General features: G+C 39.2%; 1 long non-coding RNA gene across 1 annotated transcript; it reads right to left on the bottom strand.

Moving 5' to 3' along the window:
- Positions 1-6,868: 6,868 nt before the first annotated feature.
- On the bottom strand, positions 6,869-18,581 carry 2810471M01Rik (RIKEN cDNA 2810471M01 gene). Its single transcript, NR_045906.1, has 3 exons — positions 18,026-18,581; positions 16,469-16,621; positions 6,869-7,756 (listed from the first exon to the last, which is right to left on the bottom strand). It is a non-coding gene; the product is annotated as an RIKEN cDNA 2810471M01 gene (long non-coding RNA).
- Positions 18,582-21,851: the final 3,270 nt, after the last annotated feature.

Raw genomic sequence — 21,851 nt, 5'->3', positions numbered from 1 at the left:
TTTAGTATTATTTCCCTATACCAGATGAAGTACAGACTCTCTGGGAGCCTCAGAGAACATGAGTGGTTTGGCCAATCTCACCAGCCTGGGCTTAGTAGTAGAAGGCAGAGAGAACTCTGCACTATGGGTGCCCTGCTCTCTCCAACCCCCACTCTGCCCTGGGAGGAAGCAGTGTCAGAAAGAAGGAGCACACAGGCCTCCTTTGCTCTCTCCTAGACTTTGAACTCCTGGGCTGTTGAATAGTCACAGCATTCCATTAAGACTTTGCCTTTTTATTCTTAAGGTCCCAAGGTTCAAGGACCTTGAGGACCAGCAAGAGAAACACCAATCAACCCTAGCTAGGAACTCAGCTCCTGATTTCAAACAATCCTGTGACTTTAGACTAGATGCTTAACTTCTCTAACCTTCAGTTTTCTTATCTGCAGATGGAGGAAGTGTGCCTACTTGCCTACTGGCAAGATGAAATAAATAACATTCCTGCAGACAACAGCACAAAGCCAGGCACATCAACATCTGAAAGGTCCAGGTTAGCTATTGTCAGTGCATACTTGGGAGTTACAGAGATGAAATGCTTAGCCACATTCTGTGCTCCACAATACTGAACATGTATTTCAGGTTTTGACTTCCTGAAGTAGAAGAGAAACTTGTTTCTCTAGCTTCCCCCTAGCCATTATAAACAATATGCATAATGTGATGAAAGCAGGCCTCTCTCCATTACCTTCTTGCCTGTTTCTTCCACAATTTCTGTCACAGCTAGAGGGTCTGAATATAACGTCCTCACCTTCACTTGCAGACCCCACTCTTCTGCCTACCCAGACTACTCCTTTGCAACTAATCAAAACTTGCTTTTGGATGTCTTTTTCCTAGAGTGGGTAGATTCCTAATCTGCAGGTTAGAGCCAATCTCAGAAATGTTTTCTTTAGCTAGCATTGTGTTAAGTAATAAACTTAGTTTTAAAAACCAGGGAATTTCACATCACGGTGCCACGTTTCCTGACAGAGTTTTCCAGTTGAGTAGCAAGGTTCTGTGACACCTCTGTTCCTGTCTGTCCTTAAAGCCTTCATTTAATTTTATAAATGAAAACATCTGAATTCTGATATGTAGTAACTGGACTGTAATATAGTACACGACCTTCCTATAGCAATAAATGTGCATGAACTCCATCCTTGCCCAGGCCAAGTTGTGGAAAATCTTCAAGTTTGTTGGAAATGTACTACCTGACAGTTTAGACTTGAGGCTGTTTTCTATCCATATTTAGCAGTATAGAAACCTGTATTTAAGTTTGGCCTTTTTTGTTTTAAATGGAATAAAAATGACTGGATACACAAAAAGGGCTAATGTCGGTATTATAAAGCGTGCCACTGTTAAGTGCTGTACGTGTTAGTTTCCTTCTGCAGCCCATCAAGACTTAATATGGAAATTTAGTGAGCATGCTAAGCAGACAATCCATTGTTCAACTCTGCCTACATTTATCTCCTGGCTCCTCCTTTGCTTTAAGATCCTGGACAAGTAACTTTACTTTTTTAAGCTTCATTTTTATCATAGGTAAGATGGTATGTTGTATAACATGAGATTATAAAGGTTAGCTATTACACACACACACACACACACACACACACACACACACACACACACACACACAAAGCAATCAATAAACATTGGCAGTTGCTGTTTAGTGTGGGATACTCAGTTCCTCCTTGTTGAACAGATGTCTGGCTTTTCCTAGGTGGGGCTAGGCTCAGCTCTAGAAGGCAGTGATCCACTGTTATTGCTGTGACTTCAAGCCTTCGTGGAAACTGTCTGGAACTAGTTCTGCCTCTGATGCCTCCATCTCTCTGGCCTTGTACACAGCTTATCTTCTATGACGTGGCAGCTTCCTTGCTTAGCATGGGGTTAATTTCCCGCTCAGACATCCTTCTGCACAGTTCCTGCTGTTATTTCCCAGTAATATTCAAATGATTTCATTGGACTTATTAAGTGCCTGTGAAAGATGTAGAACCAATAATCCTAGATCTGGCTAGCAGTTTTAATTAAAGCGGCTGTGTGGTATGCTGTTAATTAAACAAGGAGGTATTTTTAGATGTGTGTTCATTAGTCCCGAGGAACACATCTTCCTTCGGGTCTCTAAAAAACAGATTAATTTATGGCCTTGTTAGAAGCAATTAACTCTTTATCTTCTGCTTGCCCAGCAGATTTCTTTGTGGAACTCTGTTGTTAGAAGCCACAGGGAGGGCAGGGTGGATGCAGTGCTTGCGAAGTGTGTTGCTTCCTTTTTCCCTATGGCAATTTTCTCTCAAAGCCAGAGCTTCTTGCTAGAGAGGCTCACTCCAGATACTGTAGAACCAGTGGCTTTGTGACAGAATCCAGCCCACGTGTCACTGAATCTCCAAATATGCATAGAGCTCTGTTTTCATCAGAAAATGGGGCACCAGTCAGAGGACACTTTGGAAAATTTATCCCCAGTCAGTCTCTAATTGAATTTAAAACATATTTACAAAAATAAAATTAAGATTATGAAAAGTAAACAAGGTATGTATATGAGCAATATGTCTTTTTAAAGACAGATGAAATCTCCTAGAAATATCTATTTTTGTGATTTCATTTTACATATGGTTTGATTACATAGAACACTCTGAAACAGAAAGCATTACAGAAATGGAGAAAATATGAGTAGCTTCCAGGTATTAGGGATAAAATTTGACTATAAACATAATTCTTGGAGGTGATGGCTTAGCTCTGTGATTTGATTTTGTCGTGCTTACAAGACTTGGTACATGTGTTAAAATTTCACAGAACCAAACACATCCAAAAAAGGAAGTTACTTGTTACTTATATGAAATTACTGATATCACATCAGTATACAAAAATATTACAGAACAAATAAAATAGAGAGTAAATTAGATGTGCTGCTGGATCCTGAGCAGACTCATTAGCTGTGGCTAGAGGAATGAATTAATAGTTATTCAATCAAGTCATATTTATAGCTGCTGTGTTAGTGGCAATAGCTTTAGTAATGTCTACTGCCTCACTTGGAGTCTATTAGTGAATAATAATGCGTTTGAATTCTCCACGAGTCTGTTATAATTCCAATACTTTGCACTTTGTTTTGAGCTTAGCAAATTCATGTGGATCTTCCTGTGACCAAGGGATAAAAATACTGAGTTGACAAAGGGTATTTATTTATTTATTTATTTATTTTTGCATCAGAACCAAACAGTTTTAATGCACAGTTTATAAACGCTTGTTCCTGTTGTGAACATTATTAGCCTCTGTGTGGTTAGTCATCAATAACAGAATTTATGGGAAATCTCTTTCTTTTTTTTTTTCTCTTTTCCTTTATCACTGTCATGTATTTCTGTAAGACTATTGATTGATTGATTTTTAGGAGTGAAGGTGAATAAGGAGAGCACCTTTCCCCACTTTCGACTTCTGTTTTTCTGGTACCATCAATTGCATTAACACACCCAGTTTCTACAGACTATGAGAGATCAGACTTGGTTTTCTGTGATTTTCTGACCCATCTGGGCATTATGCCCTGCAGTGCAACCCTTCACATCAATTCCCAGAGAGTTTATGGGACTGGGATCCTGTTTTGTTTGTTTTGTTTTTTTTGTTGTTTATTTGTTTTAAACAGGGGAAAATGATTTAATAGATAATATAACAACGTATTAACTCATTTATGGCTAATTCATAAATCTGATTGCCTTAAAAAAGTAACCTACTGTAGTAATGTATTTAAATGATTGTACTATTTTACATGCCTATAATTAAATATGCTCACTGACACTGGAGGGCAGTGGGATCCTGCTTAAGCAAAAGAAGTGAATTTGCAGAATATAGTAGAATTCCAGTCTTCATGAAACCTAGGAAAGTTGGAGGAAGGTTTTAGGGGTGCATTTGGGTTTTTCCTCACTGTTGGGGAAATAATACTTACACAATTGCTTAAATTAAGCAAAATCTCCTTTCCTTATGTATATTCATTATATGAAATTTAAAAATCTATAAAGTGTTCCCATTAGATTTAAAATTTTCTGAGAGCAGGGACTATGTCTTTTATATCTCAGTAGTACATAGTATTTTGTATGGTTACATTAATAACTTTAATATTTAAAATATACATTTAATGCAGATTAGTATAGTTAACTAGCATATTGACATTTTCCAGAGCTTAGATATCAAAATACAATTGTAGAAGAAACGAAAACTCAAAACTGCTAATTGTTGTGTTTATAGTCTCAGGTCGCTGATGCAGCTAACTAATGTCACACTTGATGACAGTATCTTAGTCATAGTTAAAAGGACATTTCACATGTCAATATTGAGTATATGCTGTATACATCTGTTTGAAAAGTCTATTCTATATCTATTTCTAAAATAGAATTTATAGTTTGAGATGATCTTGCATGTTGTGGAGGAACTAGCTGTACTAAAATGGGCATCCTCATTTACTCTTCAAAGAGAAAAGTGGATTGCACATAGACTATGTGCTCCCACAGAATTACCCATAACAACATGGACTAAATTTATGGATTTATGTGTTTAAATTTCATACCCAAGAGTACTTCAAGTTTTAAAAGAAGAGAGCTTAAGTTTTGTTTTTTATTTTTTATCTCAAAAAGAGGGCCAGCAAACTTTCTCTAAAAAACAGACCAGTCATTATTTTCACCAAAATTTATGGGGGCCAGCCAATATGGAATAGAAAATAGAGGATGCGATTAGTTCTCAGTGCAGGGCTTTCTTGATTTCATCTTATAGAAAATATAGACTCTAGAGTACAGAGGGATGTGTATTCTATTTGGTGTGGAGAGTAGTGTCATGGAGAGTCACTCAGGAGTACTACATGGGAGGTTAATAATAAACTTTGGAATCTATGGTAACCAGAGCCCGGAGTTGCATAAGCTTAGATGGAAAGTGAAGTCTACAATGTCCAGAAGAAAGGAGAACGATTTGTTCTTCACTTTGTTCCAGTGCTATCAGTTGGTAAATATCTATTGGCTCCCTGTCAAGGCACTGTGTGTGTCCCAGGTGCTTAAGTACTGCCACATAAGCAGAGGCCGAGAAAGTTATTTTTGATTTCTTACTCATCACCATCTCCTTCATACTAAAATGATAGCATGGGCACTTAGTTTCTACACTAGATAAGATGAAAAAGTAGCAATCCATTATTGTTCCATTTAAACCATTCTAAATTGATCATCCTCCTTACTGTCCATTTACTCCACCCTCCTAAACCATAATTTCAGGAGTAAAAGTGTTTGCATATTTTTGCTGAGTTCAAGAATTTAATGTGCTCAGCAACATATCATTCAAGGAGCTGACCTGCAATTTTCTGATTGATAGTGGGCATGCTAATGTACTGTTAACCCTCTTATACACAACCTAAAGGGTGCTCCTAACTACAACCATTACGTAGTGCCTTAGAATATGTTGAGACAAAAGGAAGGTGTAGAAATTGACAACTAGTGTCCAATTGATTATAATGCTTGGAAAATGAACTCAGGGGAAGGAGTATGCAATTCGGCCCCCTGGGTTTGTCTGTCAAAGGTCGATGGACAATGGGGTACTCCTTCCAGAAGTCTGCTTTAGGAAAGTGGACTAGGGAAAGTCCCATTCTTATTCACATCTTCTAGCTATTGCTGCTATAGTTACTACTGTGCAATTTGACATTTTATGGAATGAAACTGTCTCTCTGCAATTGTCCCTCCATTCCCTGCGCTGGTGCTCTCAGGGAGCTGTGATTTTCAGTGTCACCCTCTCACCTTAGGCCTTCTAGCTTTGGAACCTGCAAGGCACAAGCTTCTATGGGTAAAGAAACATGTGAGAAAGGCAATGCTCTGTTGATTCTCAACACAGTCACATTTGGACCTTCATCCTTATTAAGGGCTCAGTGCTTGAGCTCCATTCAGTTCTCCCGACATTCAAGGCTTACTGAATGGCACAGTACAGGAACAAAAATATGGTATATATAACATTAAAAAGTCAAGAAAGATGAATTAGGGAACAAAAAGTCTATCCACTTGTTAAAAAGTGATCCTTTGCTAAAGTTCTTGGTGTTTTGTGGTGAAGGAGGTCCCTTTGCCATTCAGTAACTCCTGCCTTTGATCAAGTGAACACTAATCAAAGTTTGCTGGCAGGTCATTCATAAGTCCAAAGATAGCCTGTATTCACCTATATGCAGCAGGACACCCTCAGGCTCCATGCTCCCAGGACATAATCTTCAAAGCAATGCCTCACACAATTTCCTCTAGTTCCTCCCCTGTAGACCTATACATCTGGCTGTCAGAAACAATGTCCACACTACTAATGGTTTTCAGGCACCTCACACTAGCACACAGGGTATTAGTATAAGAAATTCTGAGGCATGAAAATCCTGGGAGAATTTTCACATTTACCAACTTTGATGTCTCTAGAGGAAAAGTTTACCTTTTCCATCAGAATTGTTTAAACAATTCTCTGTCAAAATTCTGAATAACACTCTTGGTTTTCAACTGAAGTTAGAGGTATGTGTGGAGTGGTGGGTGACAAAACACACCAGCTGCTCTTGCCTTTGTTGAACCTCTATCTTGGCAAGGGTGATGAAATGCCCAATAGAGCATGGATGCCTTCTGGTGTTGGCTACTTTGCTCATATTCTTCTGGAGCTGGGGTAAACAGCAGCTGTGCAGCAAGGACCTTGATGTGCTGGAGGTCCAATTAGCAGGTCTTGGCTTGGCATGTATGTACTCAGAAACTTGAGACAGGCCGTGTACATAATTGTTACAGCAAGCCTTTTCTCACCTTTCTCATCATCTCTGTCAGTCAACAATTTATTTTAAAGTAGGGTTTTTTTTTTTCACAACTGAACAATTTGAGAGTGAAAAAACAAAAGTCAAAGGATCCCTACTTTTATTTTGTATATTTACAGACTGTATTCTTCTAATGATTGGAGGAAGGCTGTTTGAAAAATCAAGCAGATATTTACAGGGGACAGGCACTGCTCTAAGCTCTTTGAAGAGGAAAACACAGACCAGATGTGGAGAAACCACATTGAAGAGCAAAATTGTGAGGAAAGCACAGGAAATTCCCTGTGGACCCTGAGAAAAGCTGTTCGTGTTGCTCAGGGACAGGAAAGGCATCCTGGAACAGATGACAGCAGAGCCAGAAGGCTCAGAAGTCTGTGCCAGAAGGAGGGGAGGGTGGGGGCAGGGCTTGATGGGAAAGCACCGTGTGTCCTAGCAAGAAGCAGCTGCTTCATGGACTAGGATATTACAGGTGGCATTTGAAGCAATGGTTCTGCTATTTGTTGTGGCAGAGGAAGCAGGAGGAGATGCTAGCAGATGCTGTAAGATGAGACTACTCTTTAGTTGGCTAGAGATGTAGTTCATCATATAGCAAGCCCCAGCCCACAAGCACCTGTGCTTCAAGGGCTGTGCAAGGCCATGACCTCAATTGCAGCAAGACATTATAGTGTTGTTACAAGAGACCCAATATCCACCAAGGTGCTCAGAGAAAGAATGTCAAGGGGAGGGAGGGCTCTATTCTGTCACTCCTATGGATTTAGTGGCTCCCTGCTAAATCAAAGAAAAAGTCCTAGAGAACATGAGACCTGGTTTGGTGATGGGGGTGAGAGCACTACGTTATGGCCTTGGTCTGGAGAATAAGCCATATTCTGAGCTTTTATTTGGATATTGTCATGTCTTGACTCCCAGTGTTGCTTTCTAGTGGATGCTGCTGTTTCCTTCTCTGCTTCCACAGGATGCAGCTGTTCTCTAAAGTACCTGAGAAAACATTTGGAGGATGTTTATTTTAGTCTCAGGATGATGAAGTCCTGATTCATAGTTTTCTTTCTGTATGCTCTTTGCTGAGCTGGTCTAAAGTCTATGTGATATGAGCTCTCAGCAGTCATTCTACACATACAGACCTGAATAAAATGAGCACCAAGGAGGTCATTAGTACCAGTAAATCTCATCTACTGGGGGATGGCCTAGCTTGGAGATCAATGGAGGAGGTGCTCAAAAGAGAAGGCATGTATTTTAATTCTCGTCTGCTTGCTTGTTACAGAACTTGGACCAAATCTGTTTTATTGCTCAGTGCCTCAGTTTCTTTTTCTATGAAATGAGCCAAGATGCTTGATATTTCATAGAGTTCTAATGTTTAAGAGGACACATGCACATGCAGTGTGTACCACTTGTACTGACAGGGTTACTTCAACTGACTTGTTTTTCTAAAGAGAAGGCTGTGGTCTGGAGGGGTGAGCTGATTTGCTCCAGGCATTATTAGTTTGGTGGCAGGGCAGGTAAGAATTTATCTGCTATCCCTCTATGGTAGGTATATTCCTACTCCTTCTCTCTGCCTCTTGTTGATTTGGTAAGTATGATTTATGGTTGTTGAAAAGTTTTAAATGAGAGATGATATGTGCAAATTATTCAAGCAACATTGAGGGAGGGGAAGTCACATTTGTGCAGGAAGATGGAAGAGCCATAGGAGAACATGGGTACAACATGTCCTTGCATGCAGATTACACATTGCAAAGATCCTTGGGAGCCCTTGACTCTGCATCAGTTTTAGTTTCTGTGTTTGCTTTCTATCACTTGCCTGTGGTTTAGGTCTCTGGCTCACTGGGAAAAGTATATGGGATACTTCAGGTCTCCAAGGAGAAATAAATTGTTGATAACTGCTTTGAGGATAGACTGCATTTCTTCATGCTTGTTTTCCATGCACCTAGCACAATATAGAAACTCAGTAAGGGTCACTGATTGACAGAGAACAAAAGAGAGTTTAAATTGTAACTGAAGAAAATTCTATTGCAGCAAAATGCCAAATGCTTAGTCAGCTGAAGTGAGGGTGGTTGGGATGTACAGAGTTGGGCCTGATGTAATGGCCGGAGCAATATGGAACATCCAATATCAAGGATCCCAGAAGGTACAGCCTCAGACAGGATGTGAGAATTCCATACACTCTCACAAGAGACTCCAGTGAAGGCTTTCCCCTTCAAACCTGACAGAGGCTAAGAAGAGCAAGTAGCTAGGAGATTCAAGACCTGGAGTAGGCTGTGCTATCCCCATGCCAAGCCATGGAAGGAAGGTGCTTGAGGGTACAGAGATGCCAGCATGCACATTTGTGGATACTGGGATTTCCAGTGTAATATCTTGCCCTTTAATGGTAAAAATATAACATGAGATTATGCTTTTTGTGTGTATGCATGCATATGTATGTGTGTACACACCTGTACATGCCTGCACATACCTGCATATGCATTCACACATGAGTGTATGGGAAGCTTTTCCCGCTCTGATTTGTGTTTCTACATCTTAATAATTTAGTGCCTTTTATTGAATGAAATAGATAATAAATAACAGTTTGAAGACCCCCCAAGACTTAAATGTCTAGAACCAAACCCTCTTTACAAGGAAAAACAAACTATTGTCATATTTTAAGTTCCACTATTAAAAAATCACGAGTATTCAGACTCCTAAGACCTGGGAACCATCTGTGGATGGTTTTTCAGATTGCTCTGAGTAAGAAGTGCAGCTGTGACATTTGTCACTCTGTTCAGAGGCTTGAAGTTGTAAGAGGGTCTTCAAGAAACTACTGAGTCTGGAGTACAAGATAGGGCTTTGGTTCTGGCTCCAATGTGGAGAGGAGAAGAGGAGACTCTTGTCTTGGAATGCTGGCTTTGCAGTGTTTTGTACTAGGTCAGAACTGCTGTCTAAGCAGGGGCAGAGCTGCACAAAAGAAGGAGGCAGAGGTTCAAGAGCAAGCTGAAACTTTCGAAGCCTGCTCACCTGACTGAGAAAGACTCCAGCTTTCTACTATAAGCAATGCATTTCCATTGCCAAGTATAAAATGTGAAATGGCATACTACCTCCTCCCAGCCCAGACTGTGTACATGACCGAGTAGAAAGCCCCATTTTAATTATTTCATGCTCTACTCATAAGAAATCTTACTCTACTGACTCATAGCAATTTCTTGATGAAATGAGGCATATAATTAGAGCTAACCAATGTTGCTTTCCTCAGAGAAATTTCAAATTGACACTTGTCTTCCTTTGACATGAGCCATACCAGAGAGGAGAGAACACTTGGTATTTCTCTGACAATATATCTCAAATGTCAGTTGCAGAATTCTAAGTTGGAACAATGGTAATGTATCTATATCACTAAATTAAATAACTAAATATGGAGATTTTTCACAACTGTTCCAAGTACAGATTTCTCAATCTTGGCTCAAATGTGCTGATTCCGTATCTCCCTGAATCTGTTTCTAACCCCCTGCTAGGTGTTGCCAGTGTGCCTTGGCTTTAGAGCACACTGGGCAGTGAATTTCATGTTACAAGCTGATTCATGTCTCTAAAATGAACAAGTACCCTTCCCTTCATTAATTATTATTATTATTATTTACCTTTCCAGAGACATCTGTACTTTCTAGATACCAATCTGTCTCCCTTCTAATGTTTTGCCTCCTTTTAACATAGAACTTTGGTTTGTGTGAACCACGTGGAAACTAAAAAACTAACACAATAAATATCTTCAGGCACAGTGCTAGGAATTTACATGTCTTTACCTAAACCTTACAGCATCCTAAAATGCAATGTGAATTCCTACTTAGAAATGATGAAACTGAGCCTCAATGTGAGATTAGTTTTCCCAAAAACAACCAACAAGAAAGCTTTTGGGTTGGACTTCCAACCTGTGCTGACTGTCTATAATGTGGGTCCCATATGATTAACAGCTACCATTTATCCAGGTATTACTACTCTCTGAGTACTGTGATTAGCTCTTCAATGTTTGTTGTGTGGTGTGTTTTATCACCCAGATAGTCTAACAGCCCTAAGGTGTGTGTCTCTGTGTCTCCCACCCACCTCCGCTGCTGTGTATGTGACACCCTAATCTAGTCTGTCTGTCTGCCCCTGTGATCTGTGTACTTCACTGTACTAAGTTTATTGTCTCCTAATAGCATGAGCTTCTTATGTAAGAAATGATGTTTCCTTATGCGTTATAGAACTCTGTTAGCAGGCTGGCGAGATGGCTCAGTGGTTAAGAGTGCCGACTGCTCTTCTGAAGGTCCCGAGTTCAAATCCCAGCAACCACATGGTGGCTCACAACCATCTGTAATGAAATTGTAGAAACTGATTCTTTGGATACAGATGATAGGTGAGGTGCAAGACAAGTTCCCTGTGCCAGTAGTAGGGCAGCAGCAGTAAACATGAGGAGGGCTCTGTGACAAAAGTTCATGTTTCACACAAGCCAAAGTTCTATATCAAAACCAGGTAAAACACCAGAAGGGAGACCAATTAGTATCTAGAAAACAAATATATCTGGAAAGGTGAGAAAATATTTAGCAAAGAGAAGGGTGCCAATCCATTTTAGAGGCATAAATCAGTTTATGACATGAAATTCATTGCCCAGTGAGTTTACAGTCAAGGAACACTGACATCACCTAGCAGGGTGTCAAAAACAGATTTCTGGAGATACAGAATCAGCACGTCTGAGCTAAGGTTGGGAAATCTGAATTTGGTACAGTTGTGAAAATCTCCATATGGTGTCAAATGATTTTCTTCCCAAGTCTAGCTCAGTTTGGCCCTGAGAATATCATCTTACCCCCCAAAACACTGGGCACTGAACACTCATTGTTCACTTGGCACCAGAACTTGGTGCCTTAAAACAGCCACTTCCCTATCAGGTTATAGAACTACTAAATACCTCCTGGGAAAGCCTCCTAGAAGGACACAGCTTTACATTCCATGTATGTGCCCGGCAATCTGCAGAATTGCAGGTCACAGCTATTTCTGGCACAAAAAGTAGAAAGCCAATTGTGAAAAATCCCTATAGGCTTTACCTTCTGGTAACAGTTTTTTTACAAAATGGAAAAGAGAAATGCCGACTATACACAAAGATTTAGGGACACTGGTGTGTAAGAGAAAACAGGACTCCCAGAACTAGCAAGAAACAGCTAAGAAATGCTTGCATTTCTTGTAAAGCAAAATGCTTGTGTTTGCTTTGAAATAAGTGAAATATGAATATGTGTGAAGTTTTCTGTGGGCTGAAACTGACCTAAAACATCTGATGTGATTTTCTTATGATTTGTTCCTGGCTTAGAGAGTATTCAAATGGCAACCTCACAGCAGCCGAGAAGGTGATGCTCCTAAGTATCTCCCTCACAACATGCCTGAGATGCTGGAGATGTGGAGCTTTTAGGAAAATACATCAATCAGGCATCTTTAGTAACTAAGAGCAGATGGATTTCAAAACCCTTCTTAAAATTTACCTTCCTTGAGTCCATCTCACTTCCTGAAGCCCCAAATAACTACCGCATGTCAGTAACAGCATGGACAGGAGTGCAGAGATCAAATGCCCCAAGCAGAGCAGAGAACACACTGATCCTTGTAGCTTTAGTCCATAAAGGAGCAAAGAGCTTTTCTTTTCTAAATCAGTCACGACTGACAGCTAGCCTTGCATGGTGATGGGTCTTGTTCTTTCCCTTCTCACTGGGTAATTTTTTTAAAGATTTTATTTATTTTATGTATGTGAGACACACTAGAAAAGGTCATTGGATCCCATTACAGATGGTTGTGAGCCACCATGTGGTTGCTGGGAATTGAACTCAGGCCCTCTGGAAGACCAGTCAATGCTCTTAACCACTGAACCATCTCTCCAGCCCCTCGCTGGGTAGTTTTTAACCAAGTAGCATAGTAGATGGTAATATTTGCTTCCTTAGTTCCTATACTCCTTTCTAAATACCAGGCCCAACATCTCTGTCCTTTTCTGTATTCCATAGGTGTTGAAGACCCAAGACTTGCTTCTAAAATGATATCTTTGAGCATAGCCATTATTAGCATTATCAACAGCAGCAGTGAATTGGTTACTGGCAGCAGGAAGGACAAAAATGTGGGAGTCTGGAGCATGATGAGGCCAAACTTGTGCTTTCAAGAGTGATAACTTCAAAGACTTCACAGAAATGTTGAAGGGACAAGAGAAAATAAAGTGAGAAAAGAAATTTTCAGGATTACTACCAAGGATAGCTATGCAAGGAGTATTAATATAATTTTTTTGTAAGAGGTCAATGAATTTCTGAATGAGAATAATTTAACGCATCGTTGCTTAAAAGTTTCTATTTTATGGGTTTCAGATATTTAGGTGAGGTTTTCAGAGCATTGTGTACATGATATTATGTGCATTATATGTAAGACTTTCATCAAATTTGTTCAGATGTGTCATAACACAGAATAAAATGTGGAGAAATTCCTGAGAGAACTACATTATAAGCCACTCTTTTAGAGGACGAAGAGCTGTAAGAGAGAATTTATATTAATTGGGGGTAGCGTTAACCAGGAGAAGGGAAAAACGCACACAGGGCACTTGAAGTCTTTTTGGCAGGGCAGAGAAGCTGAGACAGGAAGTAGAGAACATACAGGTCAAGACAGAGGCAGAAGCTGATGGAGCAGGCAGTCTGGTCAGGAAGCCTTGGAAGGTACATCTGGGGGTTTCCTAGCAGGTTTCTGAGCAGAGAGATAACTTCATAGAGAGATATGGTGAGAGCTAGAACAAGCTTGATTACTGCATAAAGAGGCCTGGAGGGAAGTCATACATCTCTCAACTCACACTCAGCTGAATCTTAGAAAATGGACAGAAGTGATGTTTCCCCTCTCTCTAGATGAAATAGGGTCTGCTTTTGATTCTCTGGATGCTTCTTTTTATTAAGACTTTGGGTCACGAGCCCTTTCAAGGTGACCCTGGCCTAGTGTTCTAGAAGGAGCACTAGCCTTCTTCTATGTATCTCTTGATATAAGCCATAAGTAAGCATCATGGCCAGGTACCTGGAAATACTTTTCTAGGTGATTGAGAAATGACAGACACATTCCATTTGGTATCTGTCTCCAATTTTGGAATCTATAGAACCTATGTTCTGAAATTTCAGATAAAAAATACATGTCTCATCTGAAAATGCTACTTCAAATAATAGGGGAAAATGTTTTGAAATTTGACTTTGAAAAGACACCCCTCTCCTAATTATTTTAAAGACTGATCTTCTTTAAGAATTGAAAAGAGATTAAAGAAAACTCATTTAATCTGATTTATTCTTCGTCCACTATAGGGAAAAGATTGGTGTTTAAAGGGGAAGAACAGAGCTCCCAATGGAGGAAGAAAGCTTATATTTCTCAGCCTTAACATGCCCTCAGGAAAAAGCCTGGAAGATTGTGAACAACAGATGAGTAGAAGAGGAAAAGCTGCTCTCCCACTGCATCTTTCTGACATGATTTGTCTATTCTTTATTCCAAAGATTCTGTGCATTGGCTTATCCAAGTTGATCGAAAGGACATTTTTATGCTAATTTCTGTTAGCTTCAGAGGAGACATTTGGCTTTCTATTCTGCATTTTAGTTATAGAGGAAGCATCATGATTGCTGTGTCATACTTCTGTGTCTGATGAAAGCAGGGAAGATTAAACATTAAAAGCTGAAGGTCATCCATACAGTTGTCCCAATAGCAATCTGTGTCCCTTTAACCCTGAGGAGGAAAAGTAATTACCCTTTGGCTCCTAGTGACCTCAACTAACCTTTGTTGAAGGGCCAGAGAAAATAAAAGCTGACCATCAGCCTGCCCTGGCTGCCCTGGGCTTAACCTGCTGTGTTAATGAGCAACAACCCAACAATAGAAAGAAAGGATGTTGCCATGGAAATAGCCCTGGATGAAGGAGTAAAATTCAGAAATTTATCATAATTAATTGTTTTATTAAGATCCTCCCATCTTTTGGATCATTCCCTGGGGGTGTGAAGGGTGGATGTGTTCTCATTTAGATCGTAAAGAAAATAAAAATCTGCTTGAATAAATGAGACAACCCATACAGTAAAACCATTTGAGGTTGTGACCAGAGTTGGACAGCTTTGTGAGAGACAAATGGATCTATATCTTCCCATAATCTATAAGATGCAAATGCAAAGAGCAGGACAGGGGCTAAGGAAGCTCACTCCACTAGGAGCACCAGCTGAAGTGTGGCTTCGCTTAGGCACCTTTTAGTATTTCAATCGAATGTGTCTGTGCCTTTGTGCCTTGGCAAGATCTTGATATCCAGGTGACTGTGCTCTAACAGTGTGACAGGGAACAGTCATGGATCAACACTTGCTTTTGTTTAGCTTTTCTGCTAAATGGAATCCAAGCTCTGTATGCTTTTAGTGAATAAGTTTAGATTTGAAAATAGTAATTTGCCATCTAATTCTGCTCAGATTGAACTGGGCTAATTCAAGATGCTCTACCTGTACCAAAATAATTGGAGAAAAAAAATGGAATGAGCAAGAATCAGTTCTTTTCTGGGAAGCTTACCAGTTTTCTCTCAGGTCTGAGCACTTTATCTCTTCTTTAGAGCTAATACTATTTTTGTTTTTAGCATTAAAATGTCTTTAACCTTATTCCTAATGCATTCATGAAATTAGATTTAAAATTTCAGCTTTTAAGATCAATTCCTTTGTTAATTCTTATTAAATGGATTAATTGATTTTTTAGGAAGAGGAAACAGATATTATCTTATCTTGGTTTTAGTGGCTGCTAGAATAACAAAATGAAACTCGTTCCTTATATTTCCTAAGTAGTTATTTATCTGATTGGTTTCAAAGTAATTTGTGGTATTAAAACAAAGCAGGAGGCTAAGCTCAGATATCGACTTTTCTCTGGAATGGACATTTCATCAGCGAAATTTTAACCACCAATAATGGCAAATAAAGTATAGCAGGTGTTTGCTAAAGACCCTTGCTTACCAGGAGATTTGCTTTTATGTCATAGTAGAAGATGGTCACATGAGTTTCATTGCCAACCGTAACTCAGGATGTTTACAGGAAATTAATCTCACGTTGGGGGCAAAGGAGTATTGGCTTTCATTAGAACCCAGAAAAGTTGTGTAAACACAAATAAACTTTTTAGACAAAAGGCCTTTCAGAGCCGGACGTGGTGGCGCACACCTTTAATCCCAGCACTAGGGAGGCAGAGGCAGGCGAATTTCTGAGTTCGAGGACAGCCTGGTCTACAAAGTGAGTTTTCCAGGACAGCCAGGGCTACACAGAGAAACCCTGTCTCCAAAAAAAAAAAAAAAAAAAAAAAAAAAAAAAAAAAAAAAAAAAAAAAAAAATTTACCAGTGTTGAAATCTAGTTCTTGAAGGTACTGTTTATAGATCTGTTCCTTGCCTATAGTTAGTGGTTTTTGTGTGCTCTTCCTATTGTGAGTCCAGGATTCTGCCTGCTAACACGCTAGGTTCCTGTGTTTGTGAGGCCCACTTTAAATACTATTCTCTATCTAGCTGGACTCCTTGAGCACTCTGTGACTACTGGCGGGCTCTTCGTCTTTTTCTCTGCGACAGGTAACAGTTTTCCTTAACTGCAGCAACCCATCTCTGTTAATGCTACAGCCTTCCGGATGTGCTTGCTCACCTCACATTTCAGCATCACCTTGCAGGTGCCTGTGCTCTTTAATTTCCAGTGAGTTTTCTGCTAAGTGCGTACCTGCTTGTAGTGACACTCCTCTGGCTGAGGCTCCCTCAGCTCTGAGCTTCACAGTCTCCACTCCATTTGGATGTCTCCAGGTTTTCTCATTATCTGTCACCCAGGCAGCTTGGATGAGGCAAAAGATTCAAAAGTAAAGTCCCATTGTTTTACCTGTTAGGGGACAACACAAGTGGGGCAGGCATTAGTCAAGATCAGCAGTTGTTAGGCTTTGCTTACACCAAGAAAGTAGGCTCATTTTCGCATGTTCAAGGAAACAGTCTTAATTATAATTATTGAAAGATAATTTATTATGTATGCCTTACTTCTGTACTATGTTTTTTGTTGTTCTTCTTAATTTTACTTGAAGGAGAGAAATTAGATGCACTTCCTTGGTTTGTACAGTAATCTTCCCCCAAAAACTTTATAAGGAGGGTAGATCATTTATAATAATAAAGTTAAAACTTAACAATCTTCAATGGCTTCTATAAAATGGTATAAATATGAACAGTCACTTAAAAGACTAGGGCCCGTCTTGCCACTGAAAATAGTTCTTACTGTTCTCTTAATATCTGCACTTCATTTCCAATCCTATTTCCTATGCAAGCAAACCCAACTACTAAATAAATGCACAGCTCTACAGAATAAATAGGACTATATCGATATAATTTATTAAATTTAGTAAATAAATATACATAAAGAAAATCACTAAAAATTGTCATCTACTACACCATGAATATATATGTATATGCATATACATATACATTATATTTAAAACAGCATGGAATTTTGATATTGAGATTAAAAATATTTGTATCATGTAGGTATACCTATTTTTAAATTAATGGAATTTTATCAAGAGAGTTAATATTAATATATTTGTCAACTGAAGATGGAAGTTATCTTTATAGAGGTTAAATATTAACAATACTAACTTTAAATTAAGAGAGTCATAACTACATGACATTATTCTGACACATTTGCTGTGTATTATATGCAGAGCAGTGAATCACATACAGAATACAGTATATTGTACTGGACTGCCCAAGTTTGACATTAATACTGTGTCTGAGTTAAAGGACATAAAAACATAGGAACATTCATTTAGCATCTGCTTCCCTCAGAAAGGGACACAAGTCAGCCTTTTTCAACTGACTGATGCAAACAGGGTACTGTCAAGCTTCCTACATTTTCTCATACATTATATATATAGAATAACCAGAAAAAATGAACTTAGATTTATACAAATACATCTTTAAAATTAATCTCTTCCAAAGAAATGATCAAATCTGTCTCTAAGATAATTTTACATGGTTCATTCTGAGTTTGATGTAGAAAGTAGGAGCTTAGAGAAATTATTTTTCATTAAAAAATTGCAGTGTTATCTTAAACCAAAAAAATAAATAAAAAATAAAAATAAAGAACCCAGCGTAAAACATAACTAGAATTCAGCATACAATAGGACACATACCCAGCTCTAAAGTAGGGCCCTCCCATTGTAGGCTTAAAACTATACTTCAAGCTCAGCTTTCAGTGAGGGCATCAACCCCTTGAAAAGTTACCTTGAGGATTAAATACCTTTAAATGCCGCAGCTCCCTGGATTTCCAGTTAATCAAACTCTATTTCCAGCAGGAACTCATGAGGTATAGAGTAGTTTTCCTGTGCAAGCCCTTGCCGCTGGTCTCCTCAGGAACCGGTGCTCTGTGTGTGTGTGTGTGTGTGTGTGTGTGTGTGTGTGTGTGTGTGTGTGTAAAATCTTGTTGATGGCCTGATTTGCTGTCAACCAGTGCTTGTCAACCCATTACTAGGCTTTCGTAGGGTGGAGACAGACGCCTGGAAAGCTGAAGGGCTGCAGGTCATGCATCATTCTCCTTTTCTCAGAACACCTTTATATGAACATGGAATCAAGACTGAGGTAAGGAGGGGAAAGCTGAGCCATCACATAGTCCACAAATTGCAGGTTCTCCTATGTCCTGCAGAGCCAGAGATGGGCATTATTGCTGCAGGAGGAAAAAAAAAGAAAACAAAATATCTGGACACACTTTAAAAATAATTTTTGCAGTTGAGCTTGCCTGGCCCTTCTCTCTCTTCCTCCCTTCTTCCGCTCCGTCTCCTCTCTTTTTCTTGCTCCCTGTATGAGACCCCAGCTGATTCAAGCTGCATCCATCCATACATAAATCATTCCCCTTATTCTATTGGTTACATGGTACATGGCAAGTATTGATTTTTTCCGCTGCCTCATTGCTAGAGAACACTTGGTTTTTGTGAGACAGAAAAAAGAAAAAAACAAACCTAACAAAAAATATCCCCACCATAGTTTTGTCTAAATAAAATAATAAGCAGGCATATTTGAGCTGTGCTAATCATAAGCACACACCCACAGGCATGTTTTTTGACACCCTTTACCCTCTATTTGAATGTTTCCAATAGACCTTGTCTCAAAATTCAAAAAGATCCAGTTGTAAAGGGCTTTGGGTTTGGGAAATAAGATGTCTTATAAAAAGGGCAATGGTTTGTAATATCATGTTCAGGCCATTCTGGTTGCTCACTACTAATTCCAGGAATAGAAGGAAATGTTGTTAAAATATACCATGTTCAAACAGGAATAAAGAAGAGAAAATAATGTTATCTGAGTAAATAATATATATATGTGTGATAGAAAAAAAGAGAGAGAGAGATTTACGTAGGTTTACTCTGGGTGACAATAAATGTGCAATTTTGCCTTATTTGTATTAAGTGTGCTTTAGATCACTGTCAAAACAGTATGTCTCTCAGTCCTCAAGAGCACTAAACTGTGAGCATATCTCAGAGTAGGAGACAAAATCATCATCACTAAAGCACATAGGAGTTAATATATTTTTGTCACAATCAGCAATTTGTTTTAAAGTGACAATGACTCTTGGACACTAGCCAAAAGTGCTTTATTTCTAAAATCTCAAAATTACTTTCTTATGAGGTGATGCTTTCAAAACTGCCACCCCAAGAAACAAGGACACTGCATTAAGAACACAGTGCAAATCTAAGACCTATATATGCTCACTTTTAATTTTATGGCTTTATATTAAATTTGCTCTTAATTCAGCAAAGGGTGGGATTTGGAGAACAAAATTAATTTGGCATACTTTGCAGGTAACAGGATACTTTATTTGTGGTTCTATTAGCACCAGGAACAGTTAACAATGCATGTGTAGCAGGTGAAGCTAGTGGCTACTTAATCTCTGTCACATTGCATCTAAACAGAATTGGGTAAATTAAACAGTCAGAATTCAGGCTCAGATTTTCCCTCATTTGCCTCACAAAAGCTCTGCTAGGGGATTTCTTTTGTGCTATGGGTCTGTCCTGATTACCTTGTGGTTCTTAGTCCTGAATCCAAGCCTCTGGTAAGGTCTGCTCAACAGAGGAGTTTGTGGAAGTCAGCTGCAGGAGGGTTTGTGGAGTGTGATGCAGTAGTAGTACCTTACATCTCTTCTTCTTATATGTTCCTTTTGTTAAAGGACACAGGTCATCTCTATATATGTGAAACTGGTGATTTACATAAACTGACTTTTCAAGGGATGCCCTATGAATTAAGATGTTGAAAGAGACATTGGGAGGCCTGCATAGATTTTTATCCAGATGAATGCTTTGTTGTTTGTTCATTCTAGTTTTGGTTTCTCTCCCAATTGCTTATTTTCTCTGCGGCCTTGTATTCATGTACTGGAGTAATAAGATTCCTTTCTAGTTTACCTCTGGTCATTGAAAAACTTCAAAAGGAGAAACCAAAACCATGAAGAAATGTCTTGAGCCTGATCCCTCTATTTCCTTCTCCTCTCTCCTGTCCCCTCCCCTCCTCCTCTCCTTGTCCTGTCTCCTCCTCCTCCTGGCCCCTCCTCCTCTTGTCCTCCTCCTTCCCTTCACTCCTACTCTCCTCATCCCCTCTCCTCCTCTCCTCTCCTCTCTTTTCTTTTCTTTTCTTTTCTTTTCTTTTCTTTTTCCTTCCCTTTCCCTTTCCCTTTTTCCCTTTCCTTTCTTCCCTTCCCCTTCCCCTTTCATTTCTTCCCTTTCCCTCCCCCTTCAGAGATAGTCAGAGAATGACTATCAAACTAATGGTTTACCTGAATTTCTGACCCACTCAGTGTGGCTCAGCAGAGGCAATCTATCAGAAGCTTTTTCATTGAAATGGGAATGATACAGGGCCTGTCTCTGTGCTACATGTGCAGCACATGTAGTTTTCTATCTACTAATAAATGTCAGCTCATTATAAAAATAATTTCTCTTTCACATTTATTAGGAAAGAATTGCTATTGGAAAAATTCTTTGAGAATTTTTGAACATGAATGTAATTTTTAGAAAGAAAATAAATATCTGCATGTTAAATTATCTGTGGGGTTTACCTTAGCCAAGGCTCACCCATAGGTGATGATACAGTAGCAGGCCCTAGTACATAGGAATCTCACTGCCTTTGGAGGAGGGGGGTGGTTTTTCTGCTGTAAGTAGAGAGAATATTCAACTACTGGTAAGTTTTCAATAGATTCAGAACTTCACTCTTCCTTTATTTTTTTCTTCTGCATAAACATTGCCGGGTAAAACAACAAATGTGGTGAGATATATTCCAGAGAGTGATTTATGACATCACTTTCTGAGTTCTTGTAAAACTTTGAAGTAGAAACATAGACTTATGAACTTGTTTGTCTGGTTTGCAGGCCACCCCTTAGAACAGGAGGCTAATTCAAACCTGTTCCAAATGAACCGAAATAAAGTATTCCTATCCAAGCCCCTCTTTCGAGGCCTGGTGGTTTCTCTAGCACAGTAACCTATTCTAAAAGCATGCATGCAAATATTGAAAGTAGGCATTTAAGACTCTGGCAAAGAGTAATACAAGGGTGAGTAAGTAAACAAAATATCATTAGACACACTTAGCTTCCTTTCCACAGTTCTCTACTGATTTTGCTATGTTTTGGCTTTCTTGAGTGACATACAGGGCAGGTCCCAAGCTTAAATCCAGAAGGACCTTAATGACAATGGCCCAATATAAGTAGCTCTGCAGTCCATAACAACAATGGAAATGCCCTACGTGAGAAGTAATCTGCATTCACTTTGTGCCCTAAGTAGAAAAATAGGAAAAGATGTAGGTTTAAGGGCGAGGTACCCTTCTCTATAACATGTTTTCTAAAACTCGATAGGTAAGAACAGCAGAAAGGTTCTCCCAAACTCATTGCTTAGCAACTGAGATTCTGCTTCCCATATGTGTAACCAAGTAACTGGCTGTGACGATTATCAAACAGCTGGTTTACTAATCTGCATACTCTTTAATCCCAGCCAGTTGAACAAAGGACCACAGACATCTCACAGGCAATAGACACACATCTAATATTTTATTTAAGAGCCATCAGAAGCCATAGCTGTATGCTTCCTGTAGCCACC

This window comes from Mus musculus, chromosome 11, assembly GCF_000001635.26.
Source record: "Mus musculus strain C57BL/6J chromosome 11, GRCm38.p6 C57BL/6J".
NCBI lineage: Eukaryota > Metazoa > Chordata > Mammalia > Rodentia > Muridae > Mus > Mus musculus.
Note: the sequence above shows the minus strand (reverse complement) of the source record. Positions and strands in the feature narration are given on the sequence as shown.